Here is a 15,614-nt window from a genome sequence, read left to right as displayed (position 1 = left end):
GTAAATATTATCAGTTTTCTGGCTATGTCCCACCTTTCCACTGGTAACCTCCGTGATTGAAAACGGCTGGAAATGTAGTAAGAATCTATTTGCTTTTATTTCAAGTGTTCCTTATAAGTTTTTTATCATTACTGGAAACAATAATTGCGTATTTGAAGAGTTTTACCACAATTAGAGAATGTTCCTACAACTACATACTGGAATCGTCAGCATTTTAACTGATTCACACAGGAAACACCAGAGAAATTCGGCTTCCAGTTGTAAACATGAACAGTATAGTCCTCACTTACAGTCTTTCTACACAAATTTTGAGCTGTAATAACCTGAATTCCTAATATTTGAAAGCGAACTCAAGTGAAAACTCACTCTAAACTAGATGGAGTTGTAAGTATTATCAGATTTCTGATCATTACCCTGATTTCCTGTGGTAACCTCCGTGATTGAAAACGTCTGGAAATGTAGGAAGAATCAAGTTCCTTTTATTTCAAGTGTTTCTTACGAGTTATTTATCATTTTTGGAAACTATAATTCCGTATTTGAAGAGTTTTACCACAATTAGAGAGTGTTCCTACAACTACATACTGGAATCGTCAGCATTTTAACTGATTCACAGAGGAAACACCAGAGAAATTCGGCCTCCAATTGTAAACATAAACAGTATAGTCTTCACGTACAGTCTTTCTACACAACTTTTGAGCTGAATAAACCTGAATTCCAAATATTTGAAAGCCAATTCAAGTGAAAACTCCTCCTAAACTAGCCGGAGTTGTAAATATTATCAGTTTTCTGGTCAGGTGGTAGCTTTACACTGAAAACGTCCGTGATTGAAAACGGCTGGAAATGCAGTACGAATCTATTTCTTTTTATTTCAAGTGTTTCCTACAAGTTTTTAATCATTTCTGGAAACATAATTGCGTATTTGAAAGTTTTACCACAATTAGAGAGTTTTCCTACAACTACATACTGGAATCGTCAGCATTTTAAGTGATTCACACAGGAAACACCAGAGAAATTCGGCCTCCAGTTGTAAACATAAACAGTATAGTCCTCACTTACAATCTTTCTACACAAATTTTGAGCTGATCAAACCTGCATTCCTAATATTTGAAAGCGAACTCTAGTGAAAACTCACCCTAAACTAGACGGAGTTGTAAGTATTATCAGTTTTCTGGTCATGACCCAGCTTTACACTGGTAACCTCCGTGATTGAAAACGGCTGGAAATGTAGTAAGAATCTATTTGCTTTTATTTCAAGTGTTCCTTATAAGTTTTTTATCATTACTGGAAACAATAATTGCGTATTTGAAGAGTTTTACCACAATTAGAGAATGTTCCTACAACTACATACTGGAATCGTCAGCATTTTAACTGATTCACACAGGAAACACCAGAGAAATTCGGCCTCCAGTTGTAAACATAAACAGTATAGTCCTCACTTACAGTCTTTCTACACAAATTTTGAGCTGAACAAACCTGCATTCCTAATATTTGAAAGCGAACTCTAGTGAAAACTCACCCTAAACTAGACGGAGTTGTAAGTATTATCAGTTTTCTGGTCATGACCCAGCTTTCCACTGGTAACCTCCGTGATTGAAAACGGCTAGAAATGTAGAAAGAATAAATTTCCTTTCATTTCAAGTGTTACTTACAAGTGTTTTTTATCATTTCTGGAAACAATAATTGCGTATTTGAAGAGTTTTACCACAATTAGAGAGTGTTCCTACAACTATATACTGGAATCGTCAGCATTTTAACTGATTCATACAGAAAATGCCAGAGAAATTAGGCCTCAATTTTAAACATAAACAGTATATTGCACACTTACAGTCTTTCTATACAAATTTTGAGCTGTATAAACCTGAAATCCTAATCTTTGAAAGCCAATTCTAGTGAAAACTCTCCCTAAACTAGCCGGAGTTGTAAATATTATCAGTTTTCTGGCTTTGTCCCACATTTCCACTGGTAACCTCCGTGATTGAAAACGGCTAGAAACGTAGTAAGAATAAATTTCCTTTCATTTCAAGTGTTTCTTACAAGTTTTTTATCATTTCTGGAAACTATAATTGCGTATTTGAAGAGTTTTACCACAATTAGAGAGTGTTCCTACAACTGTATACTGGAATCGTCAGCATTTTAACTGATTCACACAGAAAAAGCCAGAGAAATTAGGACTCAATTATAAAAATAAACAGTATATTGCACACTTACAGTCTTTCTATACAAATTTTGAGCTGTATAAACCTGAAATCCTAATATTTGAAAGCCAATTCAAGTGAAAACTCTCCCTAAACTAGCCGGAGTTGTAAATATTTTCAGTTTTCTGGCTATGTCCCACCTTTCCACTGGTAACCTCCGTGATTGAAAACGGCTGGAAATGTAGTAAGAATCTATTTGCTTTTATTTCAAGTGTTCCTTATAAGTTTTTTATCATTACTGGAAACAATAATTGCGTATTTGAAGAGTTTTACCACAATTAGAGAATGTTCCTACAACTACATACTGGAATCGTCAGCATTTTAACTGATTCACACAGGAAACACCAGAGAAATTCGGCCTCCAGTTGTAAACATAAACAGTATAGTCCTCACTTACAGTCTTTCTACACAAATTTTGAGCTGAACAAACCTGCATTCCTAATATTTGAAAGCGAACTCTAGTGAAAACTCACCCTAAACTAGACGGAGTTGTAAGTATTATCAGTTTTCTGGTCATGACCCAGGTTTCCACTGGTAAACTCCGTGATTGAAAACGGGTGGAAATGTAGTAAGAATAATATCCTTTCATTTCAAGTGTTTCTTACAAGTTTTTTATCATTTCTGGAAACTATAATTGCGTATTTGAAGAGTTTTACCACAATTAGAGAGTGTTCCTACAACTATATACTGGAATCGTCAGCATTTTAACTGATTCACACTGAAAACGCCAGAGAAATTAGGCCTCAATTTTAAACATAAACAGTATTTTGCACACTTACAGTCTTTCTATACAAATTTTGAGCTGTATAAACCTGAAATCCTAATCTTTGAAAGCCAATTCAAGTGAAAACTCTCCCTAAACTAGCCGGAGTTGTAAATATTATCAGTTTTCTGGCTATGTCCCACCTTTCCACTGGTAACCTCCGTGATTGAAAACGGCTGGAAATGTAGTAAGAATCTATTTGCTTTTATTTCAAGTGTTCCTTATAAGTTTTTTATCATTACTGGAAACAATAATTGCGTATTTGAAGAGTTTTACCACAATTAGAGAATGTTCCTACAACTACATACTGGAATCGTCAGCATTTTAACTGATTCACACAGGAAACACCAGAGAAATTCGGCTTCCAGTTGTAAACATGAACAGTATAGTCCTCACTTACAGTCTTTCTACACAAATTTTGAGCTGTAATAACCTGAATTCCTAATATTTGAAAGCGAACTCAAGTGAAAACTCACTCTAAACTAGATGGAGTTGTAAGTATTATCAGATTTCTGATCATTACCCTGATTTCCTGTGGTAACCTCCGTGATTGAAAACGTCTGGAAATGTAGGAAGAATCAAGTTCCTTTTATTTCAAGTGTTTCTTACGAGTTATTTATCATTTTTGGAAACTATAATTCCGTATTTGAAGAGTTTTACCACAATTAGAGAGTGTTCCTACAACTACATACTGGAATCGTCAGCATTTTAACTGATTCACAGAGGAAACACCAGAGAAATTCGGCCTCCAATTGTAAACATAAACAGTATAGTCTTCACGTACAGTCTTTCTACACAACTTTTGAGCTGAATAAACCTGAATTCCAAATATTTGAAAGCCAATTCAAGTGAAAACTCCTCCTAAACTAGCCGGAGTTGTAAATATTATCAGTTTTCTGGTCAGGTGGTAGCTTTACACTGAAAACGTCCGTGATTGAAAACGGCTGGAAATGCAGTACGAATCTATTTCTTTTTATTTCAAGTGTTTCCTACAAGTTTTTAATCATTTCTGGAAACATAATTGCGTATTTGAAAGTTTTACCACAATTAGAGAGTTTTCCTACAACTACATACTGGAATCGTCAGCATTTTAAGTGATTCACACAGGAAACACCAGAGAAATTCGGCCTCCAGTTGTAAACATAAACAGTATAGTCCTCACTTACAATCTTTCTACACAAATTTTGAGCTGATCAAACCTGCATTCCTAATATTTGAAAGCGAACTCTAGTGAAAACTCACCCTAAACTAGACGGAGTTGTAAGTATTATCAGTTTTCTGGTCATGACCCAGCTTTCCACTGGTAACCTCCGTGATTGAAAACGGCTGGAAATGTAGTAAGAATCTATTTGCTTTTATTTCAAGTGTTCCTTATAAGTTTTTTATCATTACTGGAAACAATAATTGCGTATTTGAAGAGTTTTACCACAATTAGAGAATGTTCCTACAACTACATACTGGAATCGTCAGCATTTTAACTGATTCACACAGGAAACACCAGAGAAATTCGGCCTCCAGTTGTAAACATAAACAGTATAGTCCTCACTTACAGTCTTTCTACACAAATTTTGAGCTGAACAAACCTGCATTCCTAATATTTGAAAGCGAACTCTAGTGAAAACTCACCCTAAACTAGACGGAGTTGTAAGTATTATCAGTTTTCTGGTCATGACCCAGCTTTCCACTGGTAACCTCCGTGATTGAAAACGGCTAGAAATGTAGAAAGAATAAATTTCCTTTCATTTCAAGTGTTACTTACAAGTGTTTTTTATCATTTCTGGAAACAATAATTGCGTATTTGAAGAGTTTTACCACAATTAGAGAGTGTTCCTACAACTATATACTGGAATCGTCAGCATTTTAACTGATTCATACAGAAAATGCCAGAGAAATTAGGCCTCAATTTTAAACATAAACAGTATATTGCACACTTACAGTCTTTCTATACAAATTTTGAGCTGTATAAACCTGAAATCCTAATCTTTGAAAGCCAATTCTAGTGAAAACTCTCCCTAAACTAGCCGGAGTTGTAAATATTATCAGTTTTCTGGCTTTGTCCCACATTTCCACTGGTAACCTCCGTGATTGAAAACGGCTGGAAATGTAGTAAGAATCTATTTGCTTTTATTTCAAGTGTTCCTTATAAGTTTTTTATCATTACTGGAAACAATAATTGCGTATTTGAAGAGTTTTACCACAATTAGAGAATGTTCCTACAACTACATACTGGAATCGTCAGCATTTTAACTGATTCACACAGGAAACACCAGAGAAATTCGGCCTCCAGTTGTAAACATAAACAGTATAGTCCTCACTTACAGTCTTTCTACACAAATTTTGAGCTGAACAAACCTGCATTCCTAATATTTGAAAGCGAACTCTAGTGAAAACTCACCCTAAACTAGACGGAGTTGTAAGTATTATCAGTTTTCTGGTCATGACCCAGGTTTCCACTGGTAAACTCCGTGATTGAAAACGGGTGGAAATGTAGTAAGAATAATATCCTTTCATTTCAAGTGTTTCTTACAAGTTTTTTATCATTTCTGGAAACTATAATTGCGTATTTGAAGAGTTTTACCACAATTAGAGAGTGTTCCTACAACTATATACTGGAATCGTCAGCATTTTAACTGATTCACACTGAAAACGCCAGAGAAATTAGGCCTCAATTTTAAACATAAACAGTATTTTGCACACTTACAGTCTTTCTATACAAATTTTGAGCTGTATAAACCTGAAATCCTAATCTTTGAAAGCCAATTCAAGTGAAAACTCTCCCTAAACTAGCCGGAGTTGTAAATATTATCAGTTTTCTGGCTATGTCCCACCTTTCCACTGGTAACCTCCGTGATTGAAAACGGCTGGAAATGTAGTAAGAATCTATTTGCTTTTATTTCAAGTGTTCCTTATAAGTTTTTTATCATTACTGGAAACAATAATTGCGTATTTGAAGAGTTTTACCACAATTAGAGAATGTTCCTACAACTACATACTGGAATCGTCAGCATTTTAACTGATTCACACAGGAAACACCAGAGAAATTCGGCTTCCAGTTGTAAACATGAACAGTATAGTCCTCACTTACAGTCTTTCTACACAAATTTTGAGCTGTAATAACCTGAATTCCTAATATTTGAAAGCGAACTCAAGTGAAAACTCACTCTAAACTAGATGGAGTTGTAAGTATTATCAGATTTCTGATCATTACCCTGATTTCCTGTGGTAACCTCCGTGATTGAAAACGTCTGGAAATGTAGGAAGAATCAAGTTCCTTTTATTTCAAGTGTTTCTTACGAGTTATTTATCATTTTTGGAAACTATAATTCCGTATTTGAAGAGTTTTACCACAATTAGAGAGTGTTCCTACAACTACATACTGGAATCGTCAGCATTTTAACTGATTCACAGAGGAAACACCAGAGAAATTCGGCCTCCAATTGTAAACATAAACAGTATAGTCTTCACGTACAGTCTTTCTACACAACTTTTGAGCTGAATAAACCTGAATTCCAAATATTTGAAAGCCAATTCAAGTGAAAACTCCTCCTAAACTAGCCGGAGTTGTAAATATTATCAGTTTTCTGGTCAGGTGGTAGCTTTACACTGAAAACGTCCGTGATTGAAAACGGCTGGAAATGCAGTACGAATCTATTTCTTTTTATTTCAAGTGTTTCCTACAAGTTTTTAATCATTTCTGGAAACATAATTGCGTATTTGAAAGTTTTACCACAATTAGAGAGTTTTCCTACAACTACATACTGGAATCGTCAGCATTTTAAGTGATTCACACAGGAAACACCAGAGAAATTCGGCCTCCAGTTGTAAACATAAACAGTATAGTCCTCACTTACAATCTTTCTACACAAATTTTGAGCTGATCAAACCTGCATTCCTAATATTTGAAAGCGAACTCTAGTGAAAACTCACCCTAAACTAGACGGAGTTGTAAGTATTATCAGTTTTCTGGTCATGACCCAGCTTTCCACTGGTAACCTCCGTGATTGAAAACGGCTGGAAATGTAGTAAGAATCTATTTGCTTTTATTTCAAGTGTTCCTTATAAGTTTTTTATCATTACTGGAAACAATAATTGCGTATTTGAAGAGTTTTACCACAATTAGAGAATGTTCCTACAACTACATACTGGAATCGTCAGCATTTTAACTGATTCACACAGGAAACACCAGAGAAATTCGGCCTCCAGTTGTAAACATAAACAGTATAGTCCTCACTTACAGTCTTTCTACACAAATTTTGAGCTGAACAAACCTGCATTCCTAATATTTGAAAGCGAACTCTAGTGAAAACTCACCCTAAACTAGACGGAGTTGTAAGTATTATCAGTTTTCTGGTCATGACCCAGCTTTCCACTGGTAACCTCCGTGATTGAAAACGGCTAGAAATGTAGAAAGAATAAATTTCCTTTCATTTCAAGTGTTACTTACAAGTGTTTTTTATCATTTCTGGAAACAATAATTGCGTATTTGAAGAGTTTTACCACAATTAGAGAGTGTTCCTACAACTATATACTGGAATCGTCAGCATTTTAACTGATTCATACAGAAAATGCCAGAGAAATTAGGCCTCAATTTTAAACATAAACAGTATATTGCACACTTACAGTCTTTCTATACAAATTTTGAGCTGTATAAACCTGAAATCCTAATCTTTGAAAGCCAATTCTAGTGAAAACTCTCCCTAAACTAGCCGGAGTTGTAAATATTATCAGTTTTCTGGCTTTGTCCCACATTTCCACTGGTAACCTCCGTGATTGAAAACGGCTGGAAATGTAGTAAGAATCTATTTGCTTTTATTTCAAGTGTTCCTTATAAGTTTTTTATCATTACTGGAAACAATAATTGCGTATTTGAAGAGTTTTACCACAATTAGAGAATGTTCCTACAACTACATACTGGAATCGTCAGCATTTTAACTGATTCACACAGGAAACACCAGAGAAATTCGGCCTCCAGTTGTAAACATAAACAGTATAGTCCTCACTTACAGTCTTTCTACACAAATTTTGAGCTGAACAAACCTGCATTCCTAATATTTGAAAGCGAACTCTAGTGAAAACTCACCCTAAACTAGACGGAGTTGTAAGTATTATCAGTTTTCTGGTCATGACCCAGGTTTCCACTGGTAAACTCCGTGATTGAAAACGGGTGGAAATGTAGTAAGAATAATATCCTTTCATTTCAAGTGTTTCTTACAAGTTTTTTATCATTTCTGGAAACTATAATTGCGTATTTGAAGAGTTTTACCACAATTAGAGAGTGTTCCTACAACTATATACTGGAATCGTCAGCATTTTAACTGATTCACACTGAAAACGCCAGAGAAATTAGGCCTCAATTTTAAACATAAACAGTATTTTGCACACTTACAGTCTTTCTATACAAATTTTGAGCTGTATAAACCTGAAATCCTAATCTTTGAAAGCCAATTCAAGTGAAAACTCTCCCTAAACTAGCCGGAGTTGTAAATATTATCAGTTTTCTGGCTATGTCCCACCTTTCCACTGGTAACCTCCGTGATTGAAAACGGCTGGAAATGTAGTAAGAATCTATTTGCTTTTATTTCAAGTGTTCCTTATAAGTTTTTTATCATTACTGGAAACAATAATTGCGTATTTGAAGAGTTTTACCACAATTAGAGAATGTTCCTACAACTACATACTGGAATCGTCAGCATTTTAACTGATTCACACAGGAAACACCAGAGAAATTCGGCTTCCAGTTGTAAACATGAACAGTATAGTCCTCACTTACAGTCTTTCTACACAAATTTTGAGCTGTAATAACCTGAATTCCTAATATTTGAAAGCGAACTCAAGTGAAAACTCACTCTAAACTAGATGGAGTTGTAAGTATTATCAGATTTCTGGTCATTACCCTGATTTCCTGTGGTAACCTCCGTGATTGAAAACGTCTGGAAATGTAGGAAGAATCAAGTTCCTTTTATTTCAAGTGTTTCTTACGAGTTATTTATCATTTTTGGAAACTATAATTCCGTATTTGAAGAGTTTTACCACAATTAGAGAGTGTTCCTACAACTACATACTGGAATCGTCAGCATTTTAACTGATTCACAGAGGAAACACCAGAGAAATTCGGCCTCCAATTGTAAACATAAACAGTATAGTCTTCACGTACAGTCTTTCTACACAACTTTTGAGCTGAATAAACCTGAATTCCAAATATTTGAAAGCCAATTCAAGTGAAAACTCCTCCTAAACTAGCCGGAGTTGTAAATATTATCAGTTTTCTGGTCAGGTGGTAGCTTTACACTGAAAACGTCCGTGATTGAAAACGGCTGGAAATGCAGTACGAATCTATTTCTTTTTATTTCAAGTGTTTCCTACAAGTTTTTAATCATTTCTGGAAACATAATTGCGTATTTGAAAGTTTTACCACAATTAGAGAGTTTTCCTACAACTACATACTGGAATCGTCAGCATTTTAAGTGATTCACACAGGAAACACCAGAGAAATTCGGCCTCCAGTTGTAAACATAAACAGTATAGTCCTCACTTACAATCTTTCTACACAAATTTTGAGCTGATCAAACCTGCATTCCTAATATTTGAAAGCGAACTCTAGTGAAAACTCACCCTAAACTAGACGGAGTTGTAAGTATTATCAGTTTTCTGGTCATGACCCAGCTTTCCACTGGTAACCTCCGTGATTGAAAACGGCTAGAAATGTAGTAAGAATAAATTTCCTTTCATTTCAAGTGTTTCTTACAAGTTTTTTATCATTTCTGGAAACTATAATTGCGTATTTGAAGAGTTTTACCACAATTAGAGAGTGTTCCTACAACTATATACTGGAATCGTCAGCATTTTAACTGATTCACACAGAAAACGCCAGAGAAATTAGGACTCAATTTTAAACATAAACAGTATATTGCACACTTACAGTCTTTCTATACAAATTTTGAGCTGAATAAACCTGAATTCCTAATATTTGAAAGCGAACTCAAGTGAAAACTCATCCTAAACTAGACGGAGTTGTAAGTATTATCAGTTTTCTTGTCATGACCCAGCTTTCCACTGGTAACCTCCGTGATTGAAAACGGCTAGAAATGTAGTAAGAATAAATTTCCTTTCATTTCAAGTGTTACTTACAAGTTTTTTTTATCATTTCTGGAAACTATAATTGCGTATTTGAAGAGTTTTACCACAATTAGAGAGTGTTCCTACAACTGTATACTGGAATCGTCAGCATTTTAACTGATTCACACAGAAAACGCCAGAGAAATTAGGCCTCAATTTTAAAAATAAACAGTATATTGGACACTTACAGTCTTTCTATACAAATTTTGAGCTCTATAAACCTGAAATCCTAATGTTTGAAAGCCAATTCAAGTGAAAACTCTCCCTAAACTAGCCGGAGTTGTAAATATTATCAGTTTTCTGGCTATGTCCCACCTTTCCACTGGTAACCTCCGTGATTGAAAACGGCTGGAAATGTAGTAAGAATCTATTTGCTTTTATTTCAAGTGTTCCTTATAAGTTTTTTATCATTACTGGAAACAATAATTGCGTATTTGAAGAGTTTTACCACAATTAGAGAGTGTTCCTACAGCTACATACTGGAATCGTCAGCATTTTAACTGATTCACACAGGAAACACCAGAGAAATTCGGCCTCCAGTTGTAAACATAAACAGTATAGTCCTCACTTACAGTCTTTCTACACAAATTTTGAGCTGAACAAACCTGCATTCCTAATATTTGAAAGCGAACTCTAGTGAAAACTCACCCTAAACTAGACGGAGTTGTAAGTATTATCAGTTTTCTGGTCATGACCCAGCTTTCCACTGGTAAACTCCGTAATTGAAAACGGCTGGAAATGTAGTAAGAATAATATCCTTTCATTTCAAGTGTTTCTTACAAGTTTTTTATCATTTCTGGAAACTATAATTGCGTATTTGAAGAGTTTTACCACAATTAGAGAGTGTTCCTACAACTATATACTGGAATCGTCAGCATTTTAACTGATTCACACTGAAAACGCCAGAGAAATTAGGCCTCAATTTTAAACATAAACAGTATTTTGCACACTTACAGTCTTTCTATACAAATTTTGAGCTGTATAAACCTGAAATCCTAATCTTTGAAAGCCAATTCAAGTGAAAACTCTCCCTAAACTAGCCGGAGTTGTAAATATTATCAGTTTTCTGGCTATGTCCCACCTTTCCACTGGTAACCTCCGTGATTGAAAACGGCTGGAAATGTAGTAAGAATCTATTTGCTTTTATTTCAAGTGTTCCTTATAAGTTTTTTATCATTACAGGAAACAATAATTGCGTATTTGAAGAGTTTTACCACAATTAGAGAATGTTCCTACAACTACATACTGGAATCGTCAGCATTTTAACTGATTCACACAGGAAACACCAGAGAAATTCGGCTTCCAGTTGTAAACATGAACAGTATAGTCCTCACTTACAGTCTTTCTACACAAATTTTGAGCTGTATAAACCTGAATTCCTAATATTTGAAAGCGAACTCAAGTGAAAACTCACTCTAAACTAGATGGAGTTGTAACTATTATCAGATTTCTGGTCATTACCCAGATTTCCTGTGGTAACCTCCGTGATTGAAAACGTCTGGAAATGTAGTAAGAATCAAGTTCCTTTTATTTCAAGTGTTTCTTACGAGTTATTTATCATTTTTGGAAACTATAATTCCGTATTTGAAGAGTTTTACCACAATTAGAGAGTGTTCCTACAACTACATACTGGAATCGTCAGCATTTTAACTGATTCACAGAGGAAACACCAGAGAAATTCGGCCTCCAATTGTAAACATAAACAGTATAGTCTTCACGTACAGTCTTTCTACACAACTTTTGAGCTGAATAAACCTGAATTCCAAATATTTGAAAGCCAATTCAAGTGAAAACTCCTCCTAAACTAGCCAGAGTTGTAAATATTATCAGTTTTCTGGTCAGGTGGTAGCTTTACACTGAAAACGTCCGTGATTGAAAACGGCTGGAAATGCAGTACGAATCTATTTCTTTTTATTTCAAGTGTTTCCTACAAGTTTTTAATCATTTCTGGAAACATAATTGCGTATTTGAAAGTTTTACCACAATTAGAGAGTTTTCCTACAACTTCATACTGGAATCGTCAGCATTTTAAGTGATTCACACAGGAAACACCAGAGAAATTCGGCCTCCAGTTGTAAACATAAACAGTATAGTCCTCACTTACAATCTTTCTATACAAATTTTGAGCTGAACAAACCAGCATTCCTAATATTTGAAAGCGAAATCTAGTGAAAACTCACCCTAAACTAGACGGAGTTGTAAGTATTATCAGTGTTCTGGTCATGACCCAGCTTTCCACTGGTAACCTCCGTGATTGAAAACGGCTAGAAATGTAGTAAGAATAAATTTCCTTTCATTTCAAGTGTTTCTTACAAGTTTGTTATCATTTCTGGAAACTATAATTGCGTATTTGAAGAGTTTTACCACAATTAGAGAGTGTTCCTACAACTATATACTGGAATCGTCAGCATTTTAACTGATTCACACAGAAAACGCCAGAGAAATTAGGACTCAATTTTAAACATAAACAGTATATTGCACACTTACAGTCTTTCTATACAAATTTTGAGCTGAATAAACCTGAATTCCTAATATTCGAAAGCGAACTCAAGTGAAAACTCACCCTAAACTAGACGGAGTTGTAAGTATTATCAGTTTTCTTGTCATGACCCAGCTTTCCACTGGTAACCTCCGTGATTGAAAACGGCTAGAAATGTAGTAAGAATAAATTTCCTTTCATTTCAAGTGTTACTTACAAGTTTTTTTATCATTTCTGGAAACTATAATTGCGTATTTGAAGAGTTTTACCATAATTAGAGAGTGTTCCTACAACTATATACTGGAATCGTCAGCATTTTAACTGATTCATACAGAAAACGCCAGAGAAATTACGCCTCAATTTTAAACATAAACAGTATATTGCACACTTACAGTCTTTCTATACAAATTTTGAGCTGTATAAACCTGAAATCATAATCTTTGAAAGCCAATTCAAGTGAAAACTCTCCCTAAACTAGCCGGAGTTGTAAATATTATCAGTTTTCTGGCTTTGTCCCACCTTTCCACTGGTAACCTCCGTGATTGAAAACGGCTAGAAACGTAGTAAGAATAAATTTCCTTTCATTTCAAGTGTTTCTTACAAGTTTTTTTATCATTTTGGAAACTATAATTGCGTATTTGAAGAGTTTTACCACAATTAGAGAGTGTTCCTACAGCTACATACTGGAATCGTCAGCATTTTAACTGATTCACACAGGAAACACCAGAGAAATTCGGCCTCCAATTGTAAACATAAACAGTATAGTCCTCACTTTCAGTCTTTCTACACAAATTTTGAGCTGTATAAACCTGAATTCCTAATATTTGAAAGCGAACTCAAGTGAAAACTCACTCTAAACTAGATGGAGTTGTAAGTATTATCAGATTTCTGGTCATTACCCAGATATCCTGTGGTAACCTCCGTGATTGAAAACGTCTGGAAATGTAGTAAGAATCAAGTTCCTTTTATTTCAAGTGTTTCTTACGAGTTATTTATCATTTTTGGAAACTATAATTCCGTATTTGAAGAGTTTTACCACAATTAGAGAGTGTTCCTACAACTACATACTGGAATCGTCAGCATTTTAACTGATTCACAGAGGAAACACCAGAGAAATTCGGCCTCCAATTGTAAACATAAACAGTATAGTCTTCACGTACAGTCTTTCTACACAACTTTTGAGCTGAATAAACCGGAATTCCAAATATTTGAAAGCCAATTCAAGTGAAAACTCCTCCTAAACTAGCCAGAGTTGTAAATATTATCAGTTTTCTGGTCAGGTGGTAGCTTTACACTGAAAACGTCCGTGATTGAAAACGGCTGGAAATGCAGTACGAATCTATTTCTTTTTATTTCAAGTGTTTCCTACAAGTTTTTAATCATTTCTGGAAACATAATTGCGTATTTGAAAGTTTTACCACAATTAGAGAGTTTTCCTACAACTTCATACTGGAATCGTCAGCATTTTAAGTGATTCACACAGGAAACACCAGAGAAATTCGGCCTCCAGTTGTAAACATAAACAGTATAGTCCTCACTTACAATCTTTCTATACAAATTTTGAGCTGAACAAACCAGCATTCCTAATATTTGAAAGCGAAATCTAGTGAAAACTCACCCTAAACTAGACGGAGTTGTAAGTATTATCAGTGTTCTGGTCATGACCCAGCTTTCCACTGGTAACCTCCGTGATTGAAAACGGCTAGAAATGTAGTAAGAATAAATTTCCTTTCATTTCAAGTGTTTCTTACAAGTTTGTTATCATTTCTGGAAACTATAATTGCGTATTTGAAGAGTTTTACCACAATTAGAGAGTGTTCCTACAACTATATACTGGAATCGTCAGCATTTTAACTGATTCACACAGAAAACGCCAGAGAAATTAGGACTCAATTTTAAACATAAACAGTATATTGCACACTTACAGTCTTTCTATACAAATTTTGAGCTGAATAAACCTGAATTCCTAATATTCGAAAGCGAACTCAAGTGAAAACTCACCCTAAACTAGACGGAGTTGTAAGTATTATCAGTTTTCTTGTCATGACCCAGCTTTCCACTGGTAACCTCCGTGATTGAAAACGGCTAGAAATGTAGTAAGAATAAATTTCCTTTCATTTCAAGTGTTACTTACAAGTTTTTTTATCATTTCTGGAAACTATAATTGCGTATTTGAAGAGTTTTACCATAATTAGAGAGTGTTCCTACAACTATATACTGGAATCGTCAGCATTTTAACTGATTCATACAGAAAACGCCAGAGAAATTACGCCTCAATTTTAAACATAAACAGTATATTGCACACTTACAGTCTTTCTATACAAATTTTGAGCTGTATAAACCTGAAATCATAATCTTTGAAAGCCAATTCAAGTGAAAACTCTCCCTAAACTAGCCGGAGTTGTAAATATTATCAGTTTTCTGGCTTTGTCCCACCTTTCCACTGGTAACCTCCGTGATTGAAAACGGCTAGAAACGTAGTAAGAATAAATTTCCTTTCATTTCAAGTGTTTCTTACAAGTTTTTTATCATTTTGGAAACTATAATTGCGTATTTGAAGAGTTTTACCACAATTAGAGAGTGTTCCTACAGCTACATACTGGAATCGTCAGCATTTTAACTGATTCACACAGGAAACACCAGAGAAATTCGGCCTCCAATTGTAAACATAAACAGTATAGTCCTCACTTTCAGTCTTTCTACACAAATTTTGAGCTGTATAAACCTGAATTCCTAATATTTGAAAGCGAACTCAAGTGAAAACTCACTCTAAACTAGATGGAGTTGTAAGTATTATCAGATTTCTGGTCATTACCCAGATTTCCTGTGGTAACCTCCGTGATTGAAAACGTCTGGAAATGTAGTAAGAATCAAGTTCCTTTTATTTCAAGTGTTTCTTACGAGTTATTTATCATTTTTGGAAACTATAATTCCGTATTTGAAGAGTTTTACCACAATTAGAGAGTGTTCCTACAACTACATACTGGAATCGTCAGCATTTTAACTGATTCACAGAGGAAACACCAGAGAAATTCGGCCTCCAATTGTAAACATAAACAGT

This window comes from Myotis daubentonii, chromosome X (genome assembly GCF_963259705.1).
Source record: "Myotis daubentonii chromosome X, mMyoDau2.1, whole genome shotgun sequence".
Lineage (NCBI taxonomy): Eukaryota > Metazoa > Chordata > Mammalia > Chiroptera > Vespertilionidae > Myotis > Myotis daubentonii.
The sequence above is the reverse complement of the archived record's forward strand: the minus strand, read 5'-3'. Positions refer to the sequence as shown.